Consider the following 12721-nt stretch of genomic DNA (forward strand, 5'->3'; position numbering starts at 1 on the left):
GTCATGCTGCCAAATCATAAGGGAGAAGACAACAACCCCCAACTCCAAATCGTGCGTCGGATAGTTCGCCTCATGAGGCTTCAGTTGCCTCGAAGTGTAAGCGATCACATAACCCTACCACATCAACACTGCCCTAAACACGTGATCGATGCATCACAATAAACCACAAAATCATCAAAAATTGAACACCCTCTGGCAGGGTCAGAATCGAGGTTTCACATAACCGCTGTCTAAGAGTCTCAAAAGTTGCCTGATGCTCAGGCCCCCAGCGGAATGTCACTGACTTCTTGGTCGGTCGAGTAAATGGAACTGCGATCTTGGAGAAATCTTGGATTAATCTCTGATAGTAACCTGCCAGAACAAGAAAACTTTGAATCTCAGATGGAGACCTCGGAACCTCCCACTACATCACGGCCTCGACCTTGGCTGGATCGACTATAATACCTTTTTGGTTGATAAGGTGCCCCAGAAACTGCACCTCACGTAACCAGAACTCGCACTTGGATAACTTTGCAAAAGTCTCTCCCTCCTCAATGTCTCAAGAACTTCCCTCAAGCGCTCCTTGTGCTGCTCCTTAGTCTTGGAATAGACCAATATATCATCAATAAAGACTATCATAGATCGATCCAACATCGGTTTGCACACGCGGTTCATGAGATCCATGAACGCGGTTGGGGCATTGGTGAGCCCAAATGGCATCACCACAAACTCATAATGAGCATATTGAGTCTGGAAAGTTGTCTTCTGCACATCCTCATCCCGGACCCACATCTGATGATAAACCGATCGTAAATCAATCTTGGAGAACCAAGATGCACCCTGAAGCTGGTCGAAAAGATCATCAATCCTCAGAAGGGGATAATTGTTCTTCACCGTTACCTTATTCAACTCCCGGTAGTCGATACACATATGATGATACCCGTCCTTCTTCTTTACAAACAGAATTGGGGCTCCTTAAGGCGAACGAATTGGCCTAATGAATCCCTTATCTAACAACACCTTCAGCTGTGCAGACAACTCCTGCATCTCGGGAGGAGCCAGCCGATAAGGTGCTTTGGCTATTCAAGCTGCGCTTGGAACCAAATCAATCCTGAACTCCACCTACCTCTCTGGAGGTATCCCTGGAAAATCCTCCGAGAACAAATCCAGATAATCCCGTATGATCGGCATATCATCCACGGTCGCCTTACCCTTTTCCCAAGCATCCGTGACATAGGCGATGAAACCCGAGCAACCCTGATGAAGATAATGTCTGACCCTCGCTGCAGAACACATAACCGACCCAAACTGTGGTCTCTCACCCTGAATCACCAACTCTCCCCCATTTGGGGTTCGAACCCGCACTAATTACTGCTCACAATCGATCATTGCCCCATTAGGGCTCAACCAAGCCGTGCCCACGAAGAAATTGTTCCCACACAGAGGAATGGGAACCATTTCAACCGGATACCGCTAGCTGAATATTAGAGTGTACAACCCCGATGAACCCTCGCAACCTGAACCGTCCTATCATCAACAATCTCAACATCAAGAGGACAATCTAGCTCCCCCGGAGCTCCAACAAATCTCCTGCTAAGTGCAAGCGATACAAAAGATCGGGTAGCCCCCAAATCAAATAATACCAAAGCAGAGATACCGAATCAAATAATACCACTACCACTCCTACACGAACCCTCGTGCGTCCTGCCGCACTTGCCACAGTGGCTACGACCCTGATGGCTGCTCGATCTGGAATCTGATACCTTGGGCCTCTTTCCCGAACCACCTGATGTCTGAACCTCATCTGGCTTCCTCTTCCTCTCCATCTCCAGATCAATCTGCTTCTCCCTGGCTCGAGCTATCATATCCTCCAGCATCTTGCAGCTAGATCATCTCACAAACTGTCGGATGTCGCTCCTTAGCATCTCATGATATCGGGCCTTTTTCATCTCCTCGTCTGCCACATACTGCAGAACCAGAAGCTCCCTCTCCCAGAACATAGTGGTGATCTCAGTCACCGTCTCGATAGTCTAGTGTAGATCCTGGAACTCTTGTGCTAACTATTGAACCTCAATAATCAGTTCAAACTCAGCTCGAAACCTGGTCGAAAAATCATCCCAGGTCATCCCATCAAAAACATCATCACCCAAAACACTACCAACCTCCTCCCACCAGTCTCGAACCCTGTCCTTCAAAAGGTAGGAAGCTAATCCGACCTTGTCTCCCTCGGGACAACGACTGGTGCGGAAAGCGTTTGTGACATCTGCTAACCAAGACTTGCACGCAATAAGGTCCTTCTCCCCATGACAGTCTGGAGCTCCACTAGCCCAGAACTCCCTAAATGTCAAAGTTCGAGCTCCTGCTATAGCCATCATATCAGAATGAAACAATCTCAAATGCTCCTCCAAAACCTCCAGGATACCCTCCTTGACCGAGTCGAAGATCACAGGAGTCTGATCGAGGATGCAACGAGTAATATCTGATGAGAGAAACTTCCTAGTCTACTCATCAAGTTGCCCGACTCCAGATCCTGAGCCTGAACCCTCCCTGACACCTGAACTGCCAACTGGTATGCCCCGCAATACCACCATACTGAAAAATAGACCATAAAAACTATGAGAATACACATCGAAATATACCAGGGAATCACAACCGTACAAGCTTCCTGATTTTATCGCAACCCTCCTTGAATAGAGTACGGATCCTCTGCTTCCAATAGTACGGGCCCATACTACCTTCCACATCTATCCGTACTTTCCTCAAGAATTGCTTTGACTCAACCATGTTACTCTAAATCCATCTAACCACCTCTCACATATAAGGCTCCCAACACTAGATCTCCTCCTAGGTTTTGCTAGGGCAACTTCATACTAGTCTCCGCTTTCAACTGTAGAAGGAACTCCTGCTATATCCTTCTAACTAACTCACGAATACCATCACCTATCACTAAAAGTAGATAATTCTTCAAATGAGAGGTCTCATACTACAACAGTTGGACTCAAACAAGAGATGCACAATAGAGTTAAAACCTAACCTTCTTAAATTATTTAGTTCCCATGATATGTAACTTAGCATATTCGTTTACTAGTTAGATGAAGCTAGTTAGAACTCATAAAAGTACAAAGAAAGCATCATTCAAGCATCAAGTATCAGAACCAAGCCTAAACTAATTAGACCATCCTATCACTGACGGGTGAGTACTAGCATGCAAGTCTACAAGCTCATACAACATGCATCTCTCCTAGCATTCTATCATGCAAAAACTGAGCATATCCTTAGCCCTAACTAGCATGCGATTCACATATTTACAAGTTCAAGCATATCAAATAACATGTATGGGTAATTTGGGAAAACTTATTTAAGCTCGGCTGATTGCTAAAACACACCCTTTCTTATTTTAGAAAATCCCCCTTTTTCTTAGAAATATTTTTCTTTTGGAAAAACTTTACCAAATCCTCAGTTTGAGTTTAGACACACCCAAGAGTGTGCCCAAATCCCTCAAACCAAGGCTCTGATACCAAATTGTAGCATCCCAAAATATGGTCTCCAAAATTTCATTTTTAAAAATAGATAAAATAATATTTTCAAATATCATCCATACATCTCAAAAAAACCAATGTATCAAATGTCATAAAAATCAGAGTAAAATATCATATGCGGAATCCCAATGGTGTGTGTGATGTAGTCAACCCGATCTCTTCCCCTTGGAACTGAAAGTACCTGAAACATATACTAAAAACCATAAGCACAAAGCTTACTAAGTTCCCCAAACTACCCATACCATATGTAACGCCCGTAGATCCGGGCTAGTCAATTTAGAGACGATAGGCGTCAAAAATGAATTTTTGATGAAAGATTATTTAGAACGAATAATCTTAACTAATTTATAGTATATGTTACAAGGTTTCCGTGCATATAAAGAACGTCCAAATCTGACTTCGTATGAGGAAGTTATGATTTTTCTAAGTTTCAGCTTAGCAGTATACAGCCCGAATACTCGATTTGAGATCGAGCGGTTTTTAGCCGAAACAATCTAAACGAGAATCGAAGATCTCGTCAATTGTAGTGAAACGATAAAAAGATAGGCGAAAACGGACGTCGGATGAAGAAGTTATGAATTTATAACGGAGTTTTCTTGTCCCGGCCTACTAAAAATAAATAATAAAAATAAATTCAAAATTAGCCGACAGAGTCTAAATGAAAGTTGTAGAGCATAGTCTCACCTACGCGTGGATATAAAGAACGTCGAAAAAGGAGTTCGTATGTAGAAGATATGAATTTTTGAAGTTTATTAAATAATTAATATATAAATTTAATTATTAATTCGATATTATCCGAAGGGGAGTCACCGGACTTATCCGGGTTACGTCCAGCGTACAGCGAAGCATGACGCACCTCGCACTTGAGTTCTTCGGATACGTAAGCAGTGACGATTTCAGAGGCGTACGCCCCGCGTAAGGTTGTACGCCCAGTGTACTACAAGGCCTCAGCCTCCTATAAAAAGGGCATGCGAGGGCAGCCTTATTCTTTTGCCAAATTCTTCCTTTCTCTCTAGCTTTTGCCTCGTTTTGCATGCCATTTATACCCCGAAACCCCAGTATTATTCCCGAGCCCCGAAGCAAGTTCCGAAGCCCTGAAGATCCCGAGAAGTAAGATTCCCAAGCCGAAGCTCTGCCCGCGAGGAGCCTGGTTTTTTGTGAAGATCTTCCAGATCTGCCGAAGAATACTACTTCTATAAGCCATAGTGCTGTCTGATCATCTTCTGATCAAGTGAGTGTGTAGTTACTTTCTTCTAACGCATAAATATTAAGTATTTTCTATGAAATTCGAGCTATGTGTATAATATAAAGTTGTTTATATGTGTGGGTGTATAGTCCCTTTCATAAACACGGGTATAATACAAGTATTGTTTGAATGTATTAAGTATATGTTTGGGTGAGTGTGTGGTTACTTTCTTCTAACACATAAATATGAAGTATTTGTTATAAAATACGTGCTATGTGTTTATATATTGTTGTCTATTTGAGATGAGTATGGAATGGATGTTTTATAAAGTTTTTAAATGAGTTAAACTGTATATGTATTTTATATCTACAAATATGTTGGGTAGAACATGGGTAGATGAGATAGTTGGTATGTGATAAAATGATGAGGTATGAAAGATGATTAAGAATGATATTGGCAGATGCACCAATTAGAGAATGTCATAATACTAGCAGATGCGCTTAAGAATAACATCGGTAGATGCACCAAGTAGTGAATGTCGTAATCCCGACAGATGCGCTTATAGGATAATCCTGGCAGATACGCTTATAGGATAATGTCGGCAGATGCGCCTAAAAGAGAATGTCATAAACCTGGCAGTCGCGCCTCATAGTGTATGACGTAATCCTGACAGAGGCACTTAAAGGATGATGTTGGTAGATGCACCTTATGTAGCAACAGATTTTGTACTAATTCCTTAGGTCAATCCTTAGGAATGAATGAATGACGGGTAGTTGAATTCTTAGGGTAAAATCCTAAGAAATAAAGAAGATAATAGGGATGGGTAATTGGGTTGATTGTTTGATGGTTGAATATAATAATTATATTATTGTGGGTTGAAAACCCTATATGCTCACCAGGCTCCCAAGCCTGACCCACTCAGTTTTCTTTGTATCACAGGTATCGATACGAAGATATATTTCACGGAGAGATTAAAGGAGATGTAAAATCTTTAGTGTAAATAATGTATGTTCTGTTTATGCTTATGTATCTGTATCGGAACATGACATCCCGAGATTTTGTTATATAATGAAAATACATTTCCTTAAAGAAATGCTTTGATAAATCTTTATCATATTTTGGGAACAAATTCCGCAACCGTTTTCTTTAAAAGATTACTCTGATTTTAAAAACAAAGCATAAATAAATCGGTCTTTTCTGGCCGTGAAATTGGGGATGTCACACCATACATAATAAATCATACATTGGGCCCCCACCTGGCATTAGGCCTCTCCCGACATCGAGCCCCGCTCGGTATACGGATCTGTTATTCTCATTCCTCGTCTATCACTAGTCCTCGCCCACTATACACATAAAAATCAATATCACATAATCATGCTAACACACATAATGATCATAAACACTAGCATATGTTCCAGTCCTCAGTTTGCGTTTAGACACACCCAAGAGTGCGCCCAAATCCCTCAAACCAAGGCTCTGATACGAAATTGTAACATCCCAAAATGTGGTCTAAAAAATTTCATTTTTAAAAATAGATAAAATAATATTTTTAAATATCAGCCATACATCTCAAAAAAAACCAATGTATCAAATGTCATAAAAATCAGAGTAAAATATCATATGCGAAATCCTAATGGTATGTGTTATGCAGTCAACAAGAGCTCCTCCCCTTGGAACCGAAAGTACCTGAAACATATACTAAAAACCATACACACAAAGCTTACTGAGTTCCCCAAACTACCCATACCATATATAATAAATCATACAGTGGGCCCCCACCCGGCATTAGGCCTCGCCTGGCATCGAGCCTCGCTCGGTATACAGATCTGTTATTCTCAGGCCTTGCCTGTCGCTAGGCCTCGCCCACTATACACATAAAAATCAATATCACATAATCGTGCTAACACACATAATGATCAGAAACACTAGCATATGTTTCAGTCCTCAGGCCTCGCCTGACATCGAGCCCCGCCCGGTATACAGAGCAGCAAATAACACATGCAAGGGTCATGTAGACTCCTAGCGTCCTAACATAATCAATAAGGGCCGACACTGGTGCCTTAGACCTGCTAAACCCAGAGAGGAAACTCACCTCAAATGCTAAATCTCACAGAAAGAAATCCATAGCTGCTATCCTGACGACTCCCCGAGCAATCAGTACAAAATAACACCCAATCAATATCCAATACTCCATACTTGGGGTAAAATGATCATATTACCCCTGGCCTAATTTGATCCATAAATAAGGCCCAAATCCAAAATATAAAAGGCCCAACACTAACTAATCTTCTATGTCCACTTGTGGCCCACTTATGGCTAAATTTTCCAAATTGGGCCCAAACCTCTCCAATGGGCATTACCTTAAAGCCTAATACTTTCCTTAGTCCAAAAGGCTGTTTTTAGATGGCCCACTAGGGCCAAAAGCAACTATGTCAATGAAATGGCCCAAACCAAGGCCTAAAGATGCGAAGCCCATTCTGACTGAGTACGCAGGGCGTACTCAGTTGTACGCTGCACGTACACGCTTGTTGGCTTATACGTTGCGCGTATGGACTTGTACGCCCAAGGTACTCCTATGTTAAGCCAATTTTTTCCATTAAACACGTAATGCTTAGCCCAAAGGTCCAAACCACAGATCCGAGTCTTAATCAATGTCTAGAACCATAAAGTCACTGACTTGGTAAATTTGCATGCCCCAAATGAATGCAAACTCAAACTATAACATTGTACTTTGATTAAAATGGCCCTAACTCATGCATGGATGATATCAACATCAAAAATGGCAACTTTATGTATCAAGGTCCCAAATAACACCAAGAGTGGCAACTCTGAGCTTCAGAAATGATATAAAGTCACAAAATCTCATCAATGGGACCAAAAGGGTCCATAAACCCAAACCAAAAGAGATCTAAGATAAGAAGCATCAATTTCAAAACTTTATACCTCAAATAAGTGCCAAAATATGATGGGGTTCTGGATCTATAAGCCTTCACTCCTCCAATGAAGCTTCAAGGATGGACACCTTCCTTTAAAGCACCAAAATACATCTCAAAATGGCCTTCTAAGCTTAAAAACACACAAGTATGCTTAAATAATGGCCAACCCCGAAAATTAGGAGGACAAGGAGGCTGATAAAATGAGGGTTCAAGTCCATAAGGATGCTTAAATAATGGCCAACCCCGAAAATTAGGGTTTTCATTAAACCTTGCATACGCCCCACGTACAATGCTGTACACCCCGCATACGCATTCGGAACCCCAATCAATACCCTCGCATGAGTACGCTAAGCGTACCACTTGGTACGCCCCGCGTACTCGCTTCATCACTTGTACGCTAAGTGTACCTTGTTGTATGCCCCACATACAACTCAAGGGTGAAAATGGGACAAATTAATAATGCAAGGTCAAAAGAGAAATTTACCGAGATTCAAGTGTTACAGTTTGTGTATAAATTTAAAGAATAGTCTTCATCAAAATAGTCAACCATGTGACGTATATAGATCCATTAAGTCAAACCCAAACCGCATAACTTATTATTAGAGTTTGGGAAAAAAAATTTGCAAAATAAAAAAATGTAATAATTGTCGTTTGAAGACTCTTGGAATTACCTACATCAAATGATTTTTGGTTATAAATCAGTTCGACTTTTGGAAGCTATTTTGGTCATATAACAGTTGGAGTGATGTCAACATGTACAAAATAAATGGTTAAAGTTGCATCTGAAGGACTCCTTTAAGTCGACCAAAATACACTCTTGAAGGGGATGTAAATTGTTACTACGGTACGTACCAATTTCTGCATCTTGAACCCATAAAAATGTAAAAGACCATATTGCCCTTTTGTAGTAAAATAGTCTCGGTTTTCTTATTATATTCCATTTTAGAGCTAAAAATCCAAACCAAAACAACTCCCCATAGAGAATACCAACAATAACATTCAACTTTAAAATGCCTCTTTTCGACTTCTGATCACACAATTCAAAAAAACAATGAAAAATTGAATGACTAAGTAGATATATTGTATTAAATATGAATTCGCGACATTGTGCTAAAATTGTACAATTAAAATGATATTAACATATACTTAAATCTTATAATTATATCTAAACATCAATTTTTAAACTAAGAAAAATCATAAGGGTAATATTGTCAATTTGGGGCCAAAAAACCATACATAATAGTTACTGGCATGCATACTGACGTGAACTTCCAAACAAACTTCCAAGCAACATTTTCTTATCTTTTATGGAAGTAACTATTCTTTTTTGAACACTCGAGAGCGAAACACAAAGTATTGCATGCATCTGTCAAGACCCGCATCAAAATGGTTTATCTTTAACATACTAAAAGAGTAAAAAAAATACCTTAAAATAATCATAATGGTGAAGGAGGTTATATCTTTGTGGGTTGAAATTACCTTCAAATAAGATACTACTTAGAATCCTTTCATGACAAAAAACTAGGATCAAGGTTTGGCCTCTACCTTCAACAAACAAAAGTAAAAATTATAATATGTTAAAAGATTGAATAATAATATTTTTAATCATATTCTAATATTAACAAATTTAAAGCATGGCATATTGAAGTTTCGTATGAAGTATTTGTTAATATTAGGATATGATTAACAAACACATACCATCCGTATAACAATACCTTGACAGTTAGTCCAAAAGTAATCATTTTCCTTCTGCAAGTTAAATGGGTCAACACATGGCAATATATTATCATTATAAGGAGAAACTACAATACTAAATTCTTCATCGACCTCCTCATACACATCTCTGTAATTTTTGGGAGGTGTGTTGATGACGGATCGAGTAGGTAAGTCACATAAAATACTTGTCGTGCTTGTGAGGCCAATATGACGGGATCATATTTAAGGCATAATCTATTTAGCTCAACTAATGTGTACCCTAGTCTATCCTTCTTGACCCCATGTTTATTGTCAACCCAATCACACATGAAAATTGGAATTCATTTAAAATGATAATCAAGTACCCATATCTCTTGTAAAACACAATAATAAGTGTTTTTGACATACTTTACAGCTTCTTTACTAATATGGGTGTCAGTTGCAATAACTCTAATCCCACTGTCTTGGTAAATTTTTCCTTCACAAGATTTTGTATGAAAATTATAACCATTGATAACATATACATCAGATTTAATAATGTTTTTGTTTGCTCCATGATATGAGTATATTTAGTTATAAAATCCATGCATTATCTTAATACTTTATGTTAATTTTATCTCAAATAATGAACCAAAGGTGCTTAATTAGCTTAAATATTTCATTTTCAGTAACAAAGACATGCTCGGATGGAAAAGGAAGCGGAACTGGCGATTGGACGCTTGGATCTTGGATTTTGAAGAAAGAAGGACGTTGTTGGAAAGCTTGACCCCTATTCATCGTTTTGGCCATATCTCATGAACCGTAACTCCGATTGACGAGATTCAAAATGTTCTAAAAAGTAGACACAATTTCGGACGACTTTCGTGTTTTGAGAAAATGCTGATACGAAACGTACTCGGCGAGTAGGGTCGATTACTCGGCGAGTTGTATCGAACTTTCGCGATTCTGGACGCCCTGACTTGCCGTACACGGGTTTTAAGTGATGGACTCGCCGAGTAGCCTCTGTTTTGTGAAAATCTATATAAAGGGACTTTCAGATCTATACCATAGCATAGAGGTGAACCCTTGGAGGCCAATTGTCGACTAAAGGTGCTGCTGGAGCGTAGGAAGCAAGGGAATCAACCCTACATTCAATTTTAAGGAGAATCAAGTCAAAATCAAGTTTAATCTTCCCTAATCTCTTGTTTGAACTATGTTTTTACCAATTGATTTTGTTTTTGTGCTTGTTTCTGCTGTAATCATGAGCTAAAAACTCATAACTTCTGTTTAGGTAGATGAATTTGTGAACATGGATTGATTATTTGATTAGGATTAATTTTAATTGGTGATTATGTTTTATTAAGCTTGTTAAAGAACCTTATGTGTTAACAATAACTATTCTTCTGTTAATAAATCAGTAATTAAGTTGTATCAACATCTCTTAGTTGCTAATTTCATATGATTTACGTGACCACATAGTTGTATGTCTAGGAATAACGAATGTGAAACTAGAATTAACTTGAAGATAGGTAAGTTAATGTGTGAGCTTGTGTGATACACCATCAACAAGAGGTTAATTGAATCACCAATTTGATTAACTATTACAAGTCTTATTTAACCCGAATCAATAACTAGGAAATCTGTTAATTTAGACAACTGGCCACTGCTTGAGTTAATTTGTTTCCTAAGGATTAGTAATAGCGAACGTTGAACTAATTATCTTAGTCGGTAGCCAATGAAGAATTAATCCGATACATTAAAATCATCCATGGGAACAAATGAGTTGTACCTAAACAGAAGTCCTCTTTATTATTGACTTTAGTTGGTAATTAATTGTTTTAGTTGCTAGTTAGTTAATTTGTGTGTTGGTTATTCTAATTAAGTTTCTAATCTTGTAAAACTAGAGAAAACCCCCTTTTTGTTATTTGTTTTATTTAGATAATATTAGCATTTATTTTAATTGTTTACCGTTCCCTGTTTTCGATACCCTACTTGCTTGAACTATATTACTAATCGATAGGTACACTGCCTTTCGTGTGTTTATTTTGTGTCTAAGTTAGTAGGATTAAAACTAGTTGGTTTTACACACATCAGTCCATGAGTAATCCATCTTATTGTCTTTGTTACACTTTCTCTATAGAATCATAACTCCTTCTCTACCTTAGTACATTGCTATAACAACCACTCAATGTGTTAGGGTGACACTTAGGACCGATTATGCTCATCCCCAATAAATTAAAGGAAAAAACAATATATATGAAAAAAATACCTCTTTTCGTAACCAATAACCAAATGTATCATTGTGCTCTTTCTCTAGTTGTGCTTTTTCGTTTAGTCGGTTGTTTTTGTCGCAAAAAATCCATGTGTCAACTGTACATATGTAAATGTTATTATAAAAAGAACACAATAGTGTACGATAACAAAAAAAAATACATACATGTAAAAACCTTACTTAATATATGGGAGTACTTCAGATGTATTTTGCAATACAAAGAAATGTGTTTTTGCTGAAGAATGGTGGAGAAACTTCTACTCGTTTAGCAGCTGATGATAGAGGAGTGTCATCTGTATCTTCACCTCTTTGAATTCCACTACTTGTGTTATGCTTCTCAGGTGGAAGGCCAATAGTATACATGTTTTTTATGAATTCACTAAAAAAACTCAATCATCTCTGCTGCAACATTCTCTTCCGCAATGCAGCTTTCTAGTCTATTTTCGTTTTGCATGTTCCCTTTAATAACCTTTATATACCTCTCGAACAAGTGCATCCATCTAAAGAATATTGGACCACATAATTTTACTTCTCTAGTAAGGTGAACGGTTAAGTGAATCATCACATCAAAAAATGATAGTGGAAATTGTTTCTCAAGAAGACATAGGGTCACACGTAACTCTTCTTGCAATTTATCGAGCTCATTCACTGTGATTTCTTTGATACATATTGTTTTGAAAAAGAAACATAACCTGGTAATAGCAACTCTGGTGGGTGGATGCATAATAGACCGAATTGAAATGGGAAAAATTGTTGCATGAGCATGGGATAGTCATGTGACTTGAGTCCGATTAGCTTCCTTTCCTTTAGACTCACCAAACTAGAAAAATTAGAACAATACCCTTGTGGAACCCTTAAGTGGTAAAAAATTTGTAAGAACTTGTCCATTTCCTCTTTTGTCAATGTGCAACCTACTGGAGGGAGTGTGGTGTTGTTCCCGTCTTTCTTAGGATACATCTCTAGTTTTAACCCATAATACACCAAATCCAATTGAGCTTTATAACCATCTTTCGTCTTCCCTAGAATATTAAGTATTGTTCCAACTAAACTTTCTCCCACATTCTTTGTAATGTGCATAAAATCTAAATAATGTGCAATCAAATTGTGTTGCCAATACCTCACTTATCTATACCAT

The sequence above is a fragment of the Lactuca serriola genome, chromosome 2, assembly GCF_051521515.1.
Source record: "Lactuca serriola cultivar US96UC23 chromosome 2, Lser_US96UC23_V15, whole genome shotgun sequence".
Lineage (NCBI taxonomy): Eukaryota > Viridiplantae > Streptophyta > Magnoliopsida > Asterales > Asteraceae > Lactuca > Lactuca serriola.